Source organism: Neopsephotus bourkii, unplaced genomic scaffold (genome assembly GCF_033783945.1).
Source record: "Neopsephotus bourkii isolate Nb327-2 ecotype Australia unplaced genomic scaffold, CSIRO-AGI_Nbou_v1 NB_1413, whole genome shotgun sequence".
Classification (NCBI taxonomy): domain Eukaryota; kingdom Metazoa; phylum Chordata; class Aves; order Psittaciformes; family Psittacidae; genus Neopsephotus; species Neopsephotus bourkii.
The window spans coordinates 408,886-425,348 of record NW_026901890.1 but is presented as its reverse complement, the minus strand read 5'-3'; positions in this window follow the sequence as shown (position 1 = coordinate 425,348).

The window sequence follows — 16,463 nt, the reverse complement described above, 5'->3', positions numbered from 1 at the left end:
ATATCAACTGCCCTCCTCTCTGCAGAAGGGCTGAACACTGTTTCTACACTGTAAAGACATGTAATTCAGACATACAGAACAGCAGGGCTACTTACCTTCACTGGCAAGTCTTAATGGAATTTGTCATCAAAAAATGTCAATCCTTGGTACTAGCCAGGTGAAGGATTTAAATATCAGAGATACCTACTTAAAAGGAAAACTAGTAAGCAAGTTGCTTATAACTTGTAAGCTACAAGCAACTACCAGAAGAACAATTAAGCATAATTTCTTAGAGTGTTTAAGGATCCAAAAGAGGATGCCTCAGCTGTGTATCCATGCCACTGACAGTGCTACTCTGCTACAGCAAGGCTGGTATCTGTTAAAGTTACCAAAAGACTTCTTACACTTAAAACACAGTTCTGAGCAAAAGTACATCACAAAGATTCAGCAGGTTGCTCAGTTTCACCTTGCACATTTCATTTAGCAGGTTGCTCAGTTTCATCTTGCACATTTCATGCTTTAGTTAGAAAAGCTGATGGTCTTGTTTGCACGAAACAACTACGCCAACATAACAGTAAGTGAGAGGGGCAAGAGGAAATAACAGCATGTGTTCAGTCTGTAATATGAATTAGGGTTTCTCCTTTATGGCTTTAACTCATATGTGTCATATATCAAAACATATATATAAAGAAAACTAACTAAATAAGTATATACAGTATACACACACACACACACATATATATATATATACATGCTACAAAAAAAGGAAAATGACTTCAAATGAACCTGCTCCTTTCACAATTCTGGAGAAACTAAATTTCCAAACATTTCTCAGTAGAGTCAGTGAGACTTTTTAGAAGCACACTGATGGACTAAACTTATAAATTTATCTGAAAAAGCAAGATTTTGACATATTATATATATCATGTTCATCTATTTCATGCACTGTAAGACACTTTCACCAGGAAAAGTTTATCACAGATAATACAACTCAATCTTCTTAACTGCAGGGTTGGACATACAAAACATGGTCAAACTGTAGCTACTCTTTCAAAGCTGAGGAATTCAAGAAGCAGGGAAAGAAGGAGCAAAAGAAATGTCCTTTCTGGTTAGCCATCAAAACACAGGGCTTCAGGCTATGTTAAAAAATGTTATCAAATCACTGACTACAATTATCACAGATCCAGGTAAACTGTATGATCCCACAGCCCATTCCTTCTTCCTGCCAAATCTATCGCATTTCCTTATTTATATTTACAGATGTTTTACTCTTGCCAGTATTTAAACATCACATTCAGGAAATCTTCCCTTCAAATTTAAACCTGGATTCTTTAAATATAAGATTATTGTAATATAATAAATTGACATAAAAATTTTAAATATCTAGTCAAATAGTATTTTAAATGGTCCCATGAACGTTCTTCATGGTTTCATAGACAAAAGGATTGAGAATTATTATCCCTAAGCTGAAATGCCACAACTCTTTAGCAAAGAATTGCTGCCCACCTCTGCTGGCATGCTGCATGATTGAGGGACAGTTGTTGTACAAACCTGACTTATAAAGTACAGACATCAAATAGCAGGTGGAGAGCATCACAGGTTATTTCATGTGGATAGAACAAATTCAGCTGGAATGGAAAGCATTTTTAATAGTAAGCACTTTTAACAATTATTGCTTTTAATGACTTGCTAATTATATCTAGAAAGAGCAAATGATTCAGTGGGGGATCCATTTAAGAAATATTCACCCATGGCCATGTTCTGTAAAGCAGCAGATTGCCAAGAGTGTAACAGAAAAAAGACTGAAGATTAGACAACATCATCCTGTGGTGTCCCGTCTCCCAGTCCGATTGGAAACCCTGACCTGTGCTGAAGTCAAACTAAGATAATCTTCTGAGTGAGCATGAAGAGAGTAAACTAAGACTTCCTCCACTTCCATAAGCAAATTAATTTTGGTATTAGCTGTCTCTTCAGCCATAGAGATAAGGTAAGTAGAAGGAAGAACAAAAGGAATGTAATGAAAAATACAAGTGTTTATGCCTAAGGATGTGGACCACTGGACCATGATTTTCTAAAAAGATACTTTAAAAGACATCTGTAGCTCTAAAGGTAAGAGTTCTATTTTCAAATGAACCAACAATTCAAGCCTTTAACAACTTGATCACAACAACTTCTGTGTTAAATCCCTTTAAACCCCTTCAAGCACTAGCTTGAGAAGATATTTAGTATAAATCTTAATCTATATATCCTACTGCCAGCCTTCCTGAGAAATGTAGTGAGCAGCTGTACATGTGTGATCGTATATGTAACGATGCATAATGAACGTGCAATACATGATATACATTTATCTGTTTGTCTGTCTGTCTGCCCGCCCATCTATATATAGTTGTCTGTCTGCTCACTCATCTATCTATAACGTCCTTTAAGAAAAAGGCAAAAAACTAATATGGCTGGTCCAAATAAAATCAGCTCTGACGGAAGATTTTTATTTTCTTTTTCTAAGCAATTCATTGTATGCTGAGCTCCATACTTCCAAAGAAACAGAGGTACTATTAATCAGAATATTCCACAACAGATCACCTTCAGATGTTAAATGAACTGTTGGCAGGAAAAAAAAAATGAAAGGAATATAAACTACCATTGCTTAAATGTTTATTGATCATGCAAAAACTTTCCACTTTTCCTGGAAGAGATCTAATAAATAGATGTCCGGGACAGCTGAAAAACAGATAAATGGTAACATTAGCTCTCCTATTTCACCAAATTGAAATCTATATAAATGAGACCAAACTAGAAAGCAAGGTTGCTTGCTTGCCAAGCGTTCTAGAATAAATAACACTGCAGAAGACAGAAATACAGAAACATGAGGAATAGAATGAATGTTCAGCATGTACAGAATTTTTACTCCTTCTGCACTTCTGCAAAAATTGCATGCTTTGGCACTGAGTATGAAAACTTTAAGCTAGATAACATCTGTGACTCTAAGGATCCTAAATCCACACTTCCTTATAAAGGGTTAAATGATAAAACTGCAAAACCTCAGTGAACATGGACATCCATTGCCTTTTCTTACTGTACCTGGCAAGCAAATGTAACTATCATACACCTGTGTTACACATATCTAAAGCAGATTGAAGCAAAGAAATGGATATGTCTTTTTTCCTCTAACATGGTCATTATGGCTATTATGTGCAGTTAAATGTCATAATTTAATAAGCTCATAAATATCTCAGTGAACAGCAACATCAGCTTTGGTTCCAGATGCTCCATTGTAAAAGAGGTGCTAGCAGACTGTACAGCAGCAGAGTGAAGAGGAGAACTGGCAAAGCTCATTTGAAGGTCGACAGTTTTGTTTTTATGTGTCACACCAAAGTGAAGACTAAAAATAATATTGAAACGGTTACAGACAAAAATCTACAGATTAGGCAACTCTTGTATTATAGGTAACTTTTTTCCCCCATGGAGCCTTTGCTCCTTCCTCACAAAATCCAGTCCTTAGAGACAATTCCATTCCACGTACTTATGAATAAGAGAATGAAGGAAAAGATGAAATATTTTAATTTAGAACATTTTCTGTCCCCAAACTCACCTCTATTCACAAGATTTTCTATGACCAAATTGCAGCTTACATAACTTAGATACTCTTCGCTTATACTGTGCTTTGTTTTGGCTCTCAAGGGTAGCTATCAATGATCATTTCACATGTGACTTACCAATGCAGTGTTCTGGCTCTGTATAAGTGTCTCTGATAGTAATAAACTGAAACCAGAGGGAAGTGTTTCTCAAATTCACAATTGTTGTGGCCTTCATTTTTGTGGCCATAACAAAAATACATTTATTTTTCAGTGTTAACCTCTGCAGTCTTCCTAGGTAATACATCAGCATTTTAAATAGAGTCTGGGAAATAAAAAAGTATGATTAAATAATAATGATGTTAATATGAGCAGAATTTGAAGATATGTCTCTATTCTAACTCTCTGGGATTCTAAATCAGAAATGTGTTTAGGTGTTCCATGCCTTTGCATTAGAGAAGACAGAAAATACAAAGTTGTGTGTGTTACACAAGGAGTAAAGCTGCTTAAATAAGGATATAGACAGATTCAAACACTTTCTTCCTTGTTTCAAGTTGATGGTCATAAGAAATTGTATTAGAAATTGTGGTTTGGGTTTTTTTTAGTTATTTTTTTAAAATCAAACAGTGTCATGTTGAAAGTAGCAAGATTTTCCTAGCTTTCATGTATTTGACTACTTACGTTTTATTTCTTGGATGTCAGAAACATTTTCAAGGTCATTTGAAGAAGATCTCTTAGGTTTATTACATATTCTACTTAGCTACAACCTTTCTGTTCTGTTTATAGCTTCAGTATGCACACACTGAACTTGAAAGCATCAACAGTCAAAGTACAGAACACATTAAAGGTCAAATATACTGGTAGGAAGGCATCAGTGTTTGCAGACTCACTGTCACAGAATACTCTCTAAAGAGACAAAATTCTGTTATGAACTTTCTAAAATAAACATCTAAATAATTTCATTAAAAAAGATCAAGTATTCACAAGTTTAGGTAAATATTCAAAAAAGTTTTTGTGAGTATGTGCAGAAATCACTGCAGTTGAAGGAATCAAATACAATGGCTTGTACCCGAAATATATGCATTAAACCAGTATCTATTATAATTTGCTTATTGGGTGTGGCATCATTTCATAGGTGGTGGTTTTAGCCTGATAAATACTGCTGCATCACAGTATCTTTATGTCATTATTAACAATAAAATCAGAGGTATCTTAACAGGATCATGTATTAAGACTGTGGGGTTTTTTTTAAATTTTTTTTTTAGTGTTAAAGATACTTGTATTAGGCCAAGACAAGTGTAGAGTGTTGGATTATTTGTTTTATGGGAAATATTGAGCTAGGGGGCTTGGACATGGTGGTTCTGTGGATGAGAAAGAACTCTAGACGAATGGAAAACTTTTCAGAGATGATGGTTTTTTTTGTTTGTTTGGTTTTTTTAGTCACAGAAATCTCTCTGGTTCACCAGGATCTGCAGCCCTGTATGTAAATTAATGTTTCTTTCTACAAAGAGAATGCATAATATAAAATGGAGAGGAACATCTATATTAAGCAGTATTAAAATTAGTTGCTTTGTGAACAAAGAAGCATAATTTCTTCAAAGATGTTTATTGCTGAGAAACTTTAGAGCTTATTCAGACCTTGCTTCTATCCAGACTTTTGTTTCTGTGTCTTTTCACTACTGTCTCACATGGAGGCAAAGCATTTCATCCACATCAGTGCTCTTTCAGTACAGTAATTGCAGCGTCCTAGATTCTTGTTCTGTTGCTTTCAATGAATGTCCCACTTTTTTTTTTTTTTTTTTGTAAGAATGTAAGAAAAAAAGCCCTTTCATAACGGATGTAAAACTTTGTCTTTTGCCCTTAGTTTTCCAGCTGTGACGGTTGAATATTATTCTAATTCCCCCAAAGTAGAAACTGGGCTCACACACATCCCCATTTTTATGCCCTTTAAGTCACTTTTATCCTGACCTCAGTTATTAGTTTTGTGCCACTGAACAGTGAATGCTATGCAAATTAATTGTACATGTAGGCATAATTTTAACTACAATAATTAAAAGTTGATTAATACTGTTTGCATCCTTTAAGCCCAGAATAGGCAAGTACATAGGAAATAAGCTAAACATTTCTGCATGTGAATATTAATAAAATTAATAATGGATATTAATAATGGTTAATGTCAATAATTAATAATGGATATTAACTGTGGAAGTCAGAAAGAATGAGACAAGAAGAATGTTGTATTTTCAAATTGCTGTACAAAATATGAGGTCACAATGCGTTGGACTTAATGTATTTATTAGAGGATTAGATGCTTCCCAGACGTCTTTACCTGAGCTCACCCTAAGGTCTTTCACTCACCAGCTGTCACATAGAAGACCATGATTATTGTGCTCTTTGCTGCAGCACAGAAAGCCAGACCATTTCTCATAGCTGCCTGACTTATGTTGCTAGTGCCGCTCCTGCTTCATGACATCCAAGTCTGAGCAAAACAACCTGCATGTTCCCACAACATCGTGGTCACTTAGCTCTCTGAAGCCATGGCATTTCAGCTCCTTCTTCCCTGTTTCTTAAATCAAAGGGTATTTTAATGGCTCATAAGCCTCAGACAATTATTTCAGCTCTGGTTTTAGCTCAGTGCAATAACAAAATACTATGCTGTATGCAACCACAGACTAAGCTATTTCTTTTAGACAGACAACTTTGACTGGCAAAAATAAAAAATTTCTTAGCTTATTCCTTTATGTTCTCCTAATGCTTTCTCCTTTCTCAGACTTTGGAGACACTCCCTTCTTAACCTTAGACTAGCTTCTGAGCTATCTTGACAGTTTGCCACTCTTTTCCAGACTTTCAATAATTAGGGAAACTAGAGACCTCTGGCAAATGCTACATTATAAAAAATAGTCATAAAATTCAGGCTTCTCTCAAAGTCACAGTGATGGAGAAACCAACTATGTCACATGCACATGATTTTCAGACTGCAAAAACCCCTTTCTACGTGGAAAATTTTAGATTTTCCTCACATGTAAACTGATCAATCTGAAACTTAATCTGCTCAGGAGACATAGATGTGCCAAAGTGGAAAAGAAAAGGGAAAAAGGTGAAAAGGGAAAAGTTATGAACCTTTCATGGTCTGATTTATTTCACATACATTCCTACTACTTTGACTGCTATTTTAAGAAAGCTGGCATAAAAGTTTGTTTTTCTTCTATCTGCAAATATCTTTGACAAACCAGTCAGACAGACACTATAAAACTCAGAACGGATAAGCCTCTTCAGCAGTGGCATTTCTGATCTTTCAGTGTTTACACAGAGAGGAGTTTCAGGTCATGTGATTCAATGGAAAATAGTACCAAGGCTGTCAGACATCTAGTTACCCTGAGTAAACTGCTAAGTGTTGGGAATCTAAAGGCAGAGAGTGAAGAAACAACACATTTATCCTAATGACACAAGCTGTTTTCCTGTTACGTTGTCAAGTCATGAGGGTGGCGCACCTCTAAACAGCTAAACACGGTGCTTTGAAGGAGTCCTTAAAGAAACATCCAGTGAAGATATACCTTCCTAACACTTGCTCAGTCCTTTTGAACATCATCTGAATTACTGCAAGTTTTGTGGAATGCTGTGTGGTTGTGGGGCTACTAACAAAGGAGAAAATGAGAAAAGTAAATCTGCAAGAGGTGCAGTGAGAGCTCCTTGAAGTCATTGCTTTTGGAACACTTAATGGTGCCATGATAGGCAGATGGATTTCATGGAGCTGCAAAGGGAAGCTACTCAATCATGGTGTGAAGCTGTTTTGGAGGAAGGCTTTTATGTATACATTTAAAAGCAGTTTCAAAATAAAAGGAAACTTTGGGTGCTTTACTCTTTCCATACAATTATCATTCAGTACTTAAAGGACATGCCTACCAGCTGCTTAAATACTAGAAGATGCATCTAAGTGGATAGTGTGCAGCCTAGCTCCACAAAGGTGTTCAAGATAAACTTGATTTTAATGTGGTCCTTAACTTCACTGACATCTCCTAGGAATGCATAACAAGATGCTTCTCAAAATCTGGCTGGAGTATGTAGGAATCTTCAAATACCTAAATCCAGTTTAAACCTTTAAATAAATCTACTTGCCTAAAAATTACCTTCCTTTCTTTCATATTATTAAAGGTACCAACCATGTGTCAATGTACTAACATGCCAGAAGTAATCCAGCTGAATTCCCTGTTTTGTGACATCTTTTGAGAGAGCATCTCCTCTTCTAAGAGAGCCTACAAACGTGATAATCCCATGGTCCTTGCCACTAGCTCTTGAAATCAGCCTTGCCAACCCTGAAGAAATCCAGAGAAACAGAAAAGGTTGAAAATTGACATTGATACTAAACAATTTCCGTTATGTTTAAACACTCAGTTTAAATCATAATATGGGAACAAAAACCTTACCATTTTTACATACAGATCTACCTGTATGATAATGAGTTCTGAAACAAATAACTGTATCTATAGGAGATTTTTTTCCTGTTTATATATTTAATTCTAAAGGAAATATTTCAGTTATTATTTTATAGAGGTTTCCTGGGTGAGCTAATATGGGACATCAGTGGTGGCAACAGCAACCTGGAAGTTCACAGGTTACTGTAGAAGCAAATGTAATTCTAGAGTACTTTAAAGCTAGATGTTCTGCTGGGATTTATGTATAAATGATAGGTTGCATTCCATAATAATTACATTTATTAAATGAGACGAAGCACAGTATGCATATTGATTCTTGGCAGGACTAGAAAGCAATAAACTTTATCTGAAATACAGCTAGTGCTTTATAGCATTAGTAATTGGGGCAGTCATCAATTTTCAGTTGCTTTGGTCAGTTTGTTTTCTTCTGGCTCTCCTCCTACCGAGTGCTTTCAGAATCATGATAATGACAGAATCTTAGAATCATAGAATAGTTAGTGTTGGAAAGGACCTCATTCCCACCTCTATTTCATCAGACTAAATTTTACAATATCTAAACCAAGCAGGTGAGCGGTATGTTACAAGTGAGTTCAAGGTGTGCCATACTTTGAAAAGAATATGCTGTTGATCAACAATTTCAAAAATGTACTTAATCTGATGCTAGCTAATCACCAGTGACAGTCCAGATGCAAGAAAACCTGGAAAGTGCTGTACAAAGTTCGGTTACCTGAGAGCTGCAGTTAGCTTACACTACTTTATGGCCTGTGGAAAATATATCTAACTGGTAACAGGTTCTCCTGTGTTAAAGGCAGAGACTTTCATTATGCAAAACATCAACATTATTCTCGTGCATACTATTACTCATTTTAGATGGAGAAAAATAGAAGTGACATTTGACAAATACCAAACTTCGCAGATTACAAAAGTGAAAATCAGATAGGAATGCAACTTGCTGTTTACAAGTCTGAATTCACAAAAGCTGCATTGCAACAACAAAAAAAAAAAAAAAAAAACAAACAAAAACCAAAAAACCAAAAAGACATCTTTTCAACGAAAAAAAAAACAGCCAGCAATCTTTCCTGAGGGCTGAAATTACATTTGTAAGAAAGATCCCTGTTGAAATCCAGGATTTTATGTCACAGTCAAAACATGGTCTGGATATCTTTATTTTGAAGCACAGCCCATTTGACTCTGACACATTGCTAAAGCACAGGTCAAAGTATACTTATTGTTTCTGTACAGAATTGTGGGGACACACCTTCATACTACCCTTAACTCATTTAATTTCTGAGTCTAGTGACCCAGGAATTGTGATCTAAGAACTGCAGATGATAGAAGCTGATAATGAAAACTCAAAGCATGGTGGACAGGAAAACGATGTGTTGCCTTGAGATGGCTGACTAACTTTTGCTTACATTTAAAGTCATTCATCATGTTATTACATACTGTTTAAATGTTGCACAGGATAAAAGATTACTCAGGTTCAGTTCCACTCTTAGTTCACAAGGATTTCATGTTACAGTTCATTAGTCTACTCAATCTATTTTTAATTAAAACTACTTGCTGCCCTAGGTTTAGGCTAATCTCTGAGAATTATAGACATAAACAGATATATAAAAAGAAAAAAGAAAATAGTTGCTGTCAGTTACTCATAGAGAACAAATCTGGGCTCTTCAGGTTATCATGTGTGAATTTCAGAAGTGAGTATTCACACACAGGTGGCATCTAAGATTTTATTTCATCTTATAATAAAGTAATCTTCAAGCATGAAGATATGCAGTTTCTCACTCATCTTGGTTTAAATAGATACAGCAAACCAATACAAGGGAGTAAGGTGAGGTGAGAGGCAGCGGAGAAAGGAGGAATAAGAAAGAGAGAAAAGGAGTGAAAGAAGGGAAGGAAACTCACTTAGCAGCCTGTTTATGTCTTTGCTATTCCCTTCATTAAACATGCCTGAGCCTTCCTCCTTCAGTATAAACAGTCCTGTTTCTCTTCAGGGCTGGTGTAGTTTGCACTGAGGCAGGCAGACAGACAGGGACCATTCTGGTAGCATGTTTCACAATTTTTTCAGTAATAATGATTTCAGATTTTCTCTTCTTCTTGCAGACAACACACACACACACACACACAAAAGCCAGGTAAAATATCTATTAAGTCTAAATTGTATTTACTTCATAGATGTTATAAACTAAAATTTCTTATATTGGGGTGGGGACAGACAAGATATGTAGCATTATCTCAACCTAAGGTTGACTTTAAAATCCTCCTGTCACCTAGGTGAGGTGTGTACCATGAGAACCAAAAGATGAGATGAATCACAGATATGAGGTAATGTTGAGTTCATCTAGATATACACAGTGTTTTGCTCCCAAGGATTCTCGTGGTGACAGTTAACATGCACAAATAATTACAGTGGGGAAAAGATGGAAAGAAATACCTAAATTCATGCTATTAAATGATAACAGGATCACTTATTGAGACAGGGCTTTGTTCATACTTTTGAGCTAGCATTAAATGAAAACACCATGCATATTTGTAAGGATATTTAAAACCCATACCTGCTGCTGCCAGTAGGACACAGAGCATGGAAGAAACAGTTTATGAGAGCATGACTGCTTCCTTTCTTATCTTCTCAAGCTACTGTTGAAGAAGGCATTTTAGACAGGTAGCTGGTAAATGATGTGAGAAATGGAGTTGTACTTTCTCCTTTATTAGATGGCTATCAAGGAGAAGTTTTTCCATCAGTAAATAACTTTGGATTCTCCACTGCTTAAGATGAATGGTTTCCATAAGATGTTCTAAAAAAAAAATTTCTTTATCTGATCCCAAGTATATGGATTAAAATTGGAACAAATTGTCAGCAAAATTTTTGTTGTTCCTTGCCAATGTGTTGGCAGAAAAGAGAAACATTTGTCACTATGGAAGCCAAGGAAGCTGCTAAAATAAAGAATTATTCCTATATTGTTTATCATCTCTCTCTGCATTAAGACCTTTTGTTTCTTTTTTATAGAAAATAAAGACAAAGTAAATGTGACATCAAACCAATTAAGAGAAACAGAGAGAAAAGATAAACCTTGAAACAGGAAACAGAACTTCATTAAGTACCTTAAACTTCCCACAATAAAGTAACCTTGCTTAAAATCATGGTTTTCAAAAAGTTCCTGGCTTAGGATATTGGAATGCAATGTACCTGATTCGTTTACCTCCTTCACCAGCCACTAGAATGCCAAAGTTTGATAATTATATGTTATTATTTGGTGGAAAAGTCTTCCTACTGCTTCCTGCTGAAAAGTTGTCATAGCAGTCTCATGAGATCACTGTTATCTGTCAGTCTTCCCTTTCTTGTATCCACGTTATTCTGTTTGTCGATACAGATTTAGTCTACTGGCTTGAATAATTGTGCCTTCAATTTCATGTATCAAAGCAATTTACAAGCAAGCATTCATTAATACAGAACAAATGAATAGGGAATAAAATATTATAGTTTATTAGGTTTTGCATCCTTATTACTCATGTGGAATACTAAGCCAACACAAGCACATTTGAAGCCACAGTCAAATAGAAATACAGTATGAATTCACCGTATATGTTATTCATTCCTTCACTCTCCACCATATAATTAAAATTATGCATGGACATACTGTAACAACAATTCAGTAATTCTTACTTTTTTGGAACATTTTACTGTCTTCTAGCTCAAACTCTTACAAAGATAAAACCTTGTAATATAAACATACCAAAAAAGAATTAGGAACATGACATTTTAAATAATAAATACTTCAAAAAGGAAGAGATACAACATTTTTTTTTAGATATGCCTTGGCTATAAAATAGTCTTTCAGAGCATTTTTATTTCTCTTACAATAGAGTTATTTAGAAAGGAAACAGATTTAAAAGTCTATTTAAAATTGATTTACTGAGATTAGTTGTCTAAATAATCTGTATGTACCAAATGTACACTGAACAGCTGAAAAAAACTATTACAGAGTAGCATCTTAGTCTTCCTAACTTGAGACATATGATCTCTAGGCTCTCCACCAATAAACAGATAATTTCTAACTGGTGATAGAACAGTTATTCTTGTAAGAGCTATGGAGGTTTATTTAACACCAAAAATGTTTTAATTGTTGAAAAAAGGACTGATGATAAATCCTTCTGGAAGCTACTCAGGAGCCTAAAGCTGTTCAAAAGGTTAAGACATAACAAGAAGTTATCCATTGCTGCGGAAATGAATAGCAGTTTGGAAAGAACACAAACCCTGGGATACAACGCTGCTTCTGCTGCTACTACATAAATCATGTTTTTTAAAGTTCAGAGCAGCTTGTCCACAATTTTACCTCCATTATCTCTGCTTTGAGGAATAGAAGCCTGAATGACTCGAGAGCTAATTCTTGAGGCTGTCTCCAGCTCAAGAGATCAAATCCCATAGGATGTCTTAGTACTCACAATAATTTCCTATAACTTGACCAGTCTCTACTTCAAAACTGAAGAAATGCCTACTAGGTAACATGCAAGAAGCAAAGTGACCCCTGCCTGTGTTGTATCTTCAGTGTTAGCTTGTTGATATCAGAAACATAAATATCCATGGCAAAGATGTACAGGACTTCTGGCCTGTGGCTTTCTGTCTCCTTAGTGGTATCATACCAAAAGTAACGAAATCTCAGCCACAAGTAGTGGAACAGGCTATGCTCTGGAAAACAACCTGAAATTTTTCCAGTCTGCACAGAAGAAACTAAGTTCTGAACAACTGCATAACACTGGTGGGTTTGCAGTAAACCCATAATTTCTGTTTGAATTATAGCGTATCTTTTGAAAAGACAGCTTGTATTGATTTAATAGTTTCAGGTGGCTCGAAAACCACTCCACTGTTAATGAAGTGCTTTATTTTTAGTTTGCATTCACTTCTACCAGCTTGCTTCTCTTGATCTCTTTATGTTTGTTGTTTTTTTTCTTCTGCTAAAATCCATAAATCTCTCCTATGTAGGTATTTTAAAAATGAGATCAAGCCACTGGATAACCTCCTGTTGGATTATTTGATGGACTGATACCTTAAATCTTCCACGCAGAAGGATCTTAAATCTTATCCTATATAGTCCATTATTCAGACTTCAGACCATCTCAGCAGACCTTTTCCAATTTTATGTATTACTTTTAAATATGTATGTCAGACACACTTAATAGCCTCACTGATGCTATAAAGGGTGAGAGCATTTTGCTCTTCCTCCTAATATTCTCTGCCTGCTTCGTTTTAAGACTATATCTGAGGCATGTTTTTCAAGCTTCTTTTTAAATCAAAGGACACTTTTTTCAAGAAAGATGGACCTTTTAAGAAAGCATGTCATCCATAGATGAGAATTGCCATTTATCTTTTTGACTGAGTTTGTCCATTCAATAGGGTTTATATGGTATGTTTTAAAAATCAGAATGTGTGAACTGAGCCAAAAACTTTCTTGGTCTCACTCCTGGACAGTGAAGGTATGTTTCTACTGTGCAGCCCTGTTTTAAGTATTAAAAAATAAGGCCTTAAGTGTATACAGGACCACAGTGTACTCTGTAGCACTTTCTTCTCAAGCAGGTTATAAATGCTTCTTCAACTCTAGAATCATGTGAACCACAGAAAGGAAGATGCAATGGTGTTTGTATCAGAGCTTTGCTTAATACATAGGGGACAATCCCTTGAGGTTGAAATGAAAACTGTCCAACCAGCCTCACACTGATATTCAAACAAATTGGAAAAGCAAAACCATGTCAGTAAGCATAGCTAGTGCAGTCGTTCCCTCAAACATCTTTTCTCTCTGCATGCTAAGAGAAACACAGGACGAAGAGGCTCATTCCTCTGCCTATCAGACAAAAGCCTCTTGTTATATGCATTAAAACGTTGCATCCTCCAAGAGGTAGTGCCTCACTGCACACCCAGAACCATGATGAAACAAGCACGGTGGCTTTCTGAGGCCAAGAAGAGAAAAAGCAATGAGGAAATCTGTAGGAAATACACACACACACAAAAAAATATTTTTATCTCACAGCGCTTTACAAATATACACTTTTAGACATAGATCACCACATTAAAACCTGGAGATGGAATTACTTGTCCAAGATCTAAAAAAAGTTCAAGACAGGGCTGCTTGCAGTAGCATTCAAGTTTCAGGATCTTCCTTTAGGAACTATCAGCAGGATATTAGTAAATTACTCAGATTTAATTCCTTGGGAAAAGGACTGTTGCTCTGGAATATTAGAAAAGGCATCTAACATATTTAGACAAAGAATCACTATGTTTAAATTGTATAGTAAACACTCTAAAATCTATGGCATGCTGTAGAAAATGCAAACCATTTCTCCAGAACAATGAAGAACTTAGTAAAATCACACTGAGTGATAAAACTCTGGTTTAGAGAAAAATAGATATGGATATTTCCTTCAGAATTCTTGAACCAGTGTCTATATCTCTCCTGACTTTTTGCTTGGAGATTGAACTTCCCCTACTCTGCATCATTTCAGAATCATAGGCACCAAAGAATGTTTTAATGTTATTTATTATTAGGTCTGCTTAAACATTTTCTCTGGAATAGTTATGCTCGAAAACACTCTTTTTTAGAACATGAAATATTTTGGTTCTGTGAATTCTTGCTGAGCAAACAGCAGAGCTTCATTTACCTGTCTTCTGTAGTAAACTACAAGTCACCTTGTTCCCGGTTATATGGCACAGCTGCGGCCCAAACTAGTGGGGTCTGGTAAAGGAGACAAGCAAGATTTCAGGGACTTGTTCTGATGTTTTTTTCCATAAGGTGGATTGGTGGTTTTGAAAAATTCTGTTTCCAGTCTATCTTGGAAATGGATTTCCTGAAGTATCTATTGAAAAAAAGAGAACATGTGAGATAATAGGATAAAGTAATATACAGCAATTTGCTGATCTATAAGGGACAACTCAGACTTTTCCACTGAACAAGAAGGTGTGGAATACTTTCAACAATATATGTATATAGTGTATATGTATTAATAACAGACTAAAATCTAACTACCTATGAGTAATGTCTTTCAAGGAAAGAAGTCTTCACTTTCCTGAAGTCCTTTCTGACATGTTATAGGTTTTTGGCAATATGCATAGCATCTCATATCAGATTCCATGGTACAAGTTAAGGTTTCAGACCTACAGACCTACACTTTAAGTTTCCAAGGCTTTACTTTCTTTGCTCCTTAAAAAAAAAAACAACAAAAAAACCCCTAAACCCCCTTATCCAATAAATCTACCCTTTAAAATTTTAACTTTCTATTTCTGATGAAAACCATTTGGTATGTTCTTTGCTGATTAAGCAAACATATAGAACATTTCTTCATTATATTTGTAATAAAGTGTCAAATAAAATATTGTTCACTCTTTACATAATAGACACCCATCTCATCAGTAGTTCTCCATTAGCAACAAAATGAAATCCAGACCTCTACTCAATAAAACTGACACCTTCCCACATTCCAAGTAAAGCTATATCAACCATCTCTCATTCCTTAAGAAATAACAACTCTCTTCATGGTTATTATTCATGTACAATGTCTTTGCAAGTACTGTTATTAAACTCCTTTTGATGCTTGTGTAGAATAGCTCAGACTGGTTTGTTGTTTTTTTTATTGCATTGCCCCAACCTCCTTTTTCAACAGCACAGTGATTACAGGCAAATACTTTGAAGTAAGCCTTAGAATTAACGTTCCTATGGACAAATTAAAACTTTTTGAAACATTACTGTTATTTCTATGTATGAATATATTGTTTTTAACTCACTGGAAACATATCTCTATAATAGGAATTGAAGCTTCTTAATTCTTGCTTTTTGCATGATAACTTTTTCTACTGCTTCATTATTTTATTTTAATAAAATCATATTGTTGATTCTCTCCAATGATTTTAATTTCTATGAGAGTAAATTAGGACAAAGAATCCTTATTCACTAACATGCTGCAGTGGTTAGGGTCCAGACATTCCTGTTAGTCATAGATTCAGTCTTTTTTGCCCTATTCCAGCATTTGCATTAAATGGAAGTAATGACAAGTTAATTAAATTTAAAATTTGAAGATTCTCATATACAAAAATAATCCATACATATGAATTCTTAAAGTAATGTGCATTGAAACAGTTATGCCCCTAAGTTTGAAACTCGTTTTATTGATCTGAATTTTCATCTTCCTAGCTACCAAAGGACAGAAGTCAGGCAAGAACAAGGTAGTGACAGCACATACTCACACTTTGCTAAGGGTTATAGTAAAAATATAAATTAAGAAATAATGCTTTAAGTGACAAGATAGTCAGTAGCAGAGAGAGAAAGAGATCCACCTGAAATCTTTTCTCAGTAAAATTGCTCACTGATGAAATAAAAAAAAAAAAAGAGGAATTGAATGTAAATGCTATTTACATATTATGTGGTCTGATGTGCTAAAAGAGGAACATTAAAGCCAGAAGAGAAATTAGAAAGACCAGAAACTTGGGCAG